Consider the following 1,742-nt stretch of genomic DNA (forward strand, 5'->3'; position numbering starts at 1 on the left):
TTTTTACCATCAAGTTCTGGAGGATAATCAGGAAAAAGGGTAGCCTGTAATTTGCAGGGGTGGGTATCTATGGGGTCCCATTGCCAATTTAATTAAACACAGAATTATTAATATAACTACAAATGGGTGAATTTTTAAAATGTTCAGTAGTCTAAGTTATCAGAGACATGCAAATTAAAAAATGCATTGATATTTCATCTTATCTCAGTCAAAATTGCTAAGATGAAAACACAAAAGAAAACAAAACTAAACTAAAAGCAAAAAATATATAAATAAATAATATTGGATTTGGGGAAAGAGAAAATTTTATTCATTGTTGGAAGTGCAAGTTAGTGCAACCACTATGGAAATCAGTGTGGTTTCCTCAAAGAGCTAGAAATATATGTGCCATATGAACCAGCTATACCACTCCTGGGCATATTCCCAAAGGAGTCTATATTCTACACACCAGCTCATATCATTTTCATTGCTGCTTTACTCAAAATAATTAGAAAATGGAAGCAACCTAGATGCCCATCAACAGATAAATGCATAATGAAAATGTGGTTCATATATACAATGAAATAGTTTCCAGTGGTAAAGAAAAACTAAATTCACAGGTAAATGGATGGAGTTGAAAATATAATTCTTGAGTGAGGTAACCCAGACCCACACATATAAATACTGAATGCTCTCTTAATTATGCAGAAATAGCTTTGAATCTTTAGACATATATGTTTAAAGTGCAGCCCACAGAAAGCAGAAAACTAGTAAGGTGCCGTGAGAGGGAGTATCAAAGGAAGGGGGACAGACTGCTGGTAGGATGAGGGGAGAGAGGAATAATGGCATGAGAATGACTAAATCAATTGGAGGACAGGGGCAGGGCAGAGGGGATAGGCTGAAGGATAATTAACACTAAAGACTTTGAAAATGCGCCATGGAAGCCCACTACTGTAGAAGCTTCCTAAAATATATACATGGACATGTATGAAATGAATTTAAATGGTGTTACTACAAAAGATGGAGACAATGCCTCCCACAGTCTCCACAGCCTTTCAAATAAAAAAACCCAGTGACAAGAATGGGATACCACTTTTGGAGACTCTGCGTTTATTGACATTTGTTGTGTTCTCACTGAGAACATGTCATATGCAGTTTGCTCATTAGCTCAAATATTCATTTATTCAATTCATTTTACACACTTTTGAGTATTTTTCTTCATAAAATCTTGGGAATTATGGAAGTAAGTGTTGTTTGAATCTTTCTGAACTTCCACGTAAAGTTGGGAGTCTTTCCTGTATAATTTTGAAACTGATGTCTCACGTTTCAAAAGCCTGAACAGTAATTTTATGTGCATGTTACTGGGACCCCATAGACTTTGTGCTTGTAACATAAGACTTCTCATTTCTGTGTCCAGGCTGTCTGCCTCCACTGCTACTTTGGGCATTTTATGCATTCATCTGGATGTCTACTACATGTCAGAAAATCAGTCTTATACTGGGGCTACATCACTGAGCAGAACATACAAGTCCTATGATGGCTATCCTATAATGAAGAAAACGAGCTAACAAATGTATAGTATATAGGTTTGTTTTCAATCATGTATACTAGCTAGATATAAACATGTACGTGCCATTAGGGAGAGTTCGACTATGTGTGCGAGAATACAGCAAATTAAAGTTTGACAGCACTCTCCTTAACTCTACCTAGCCACTTCTTACTGTCCTCTAGTGGAGGAAATTCAGATTTCTGAGTAGTAGGTC

Source organism: Nannospalax galili, unplaced genomic scaffold (assembly GCF_000622305.1).
Source record: "Nannospalax galili isolate Female #2095 unplaced genomic scaffold, S.galili_v1.0 scaffold1879, whole genome shotgun sequence".
NCBI lineage: Eukaryota > Metazoa > Chordata > Mammalia > Rodentia > Spalacidae > Nannospalax > Nannospalax galili.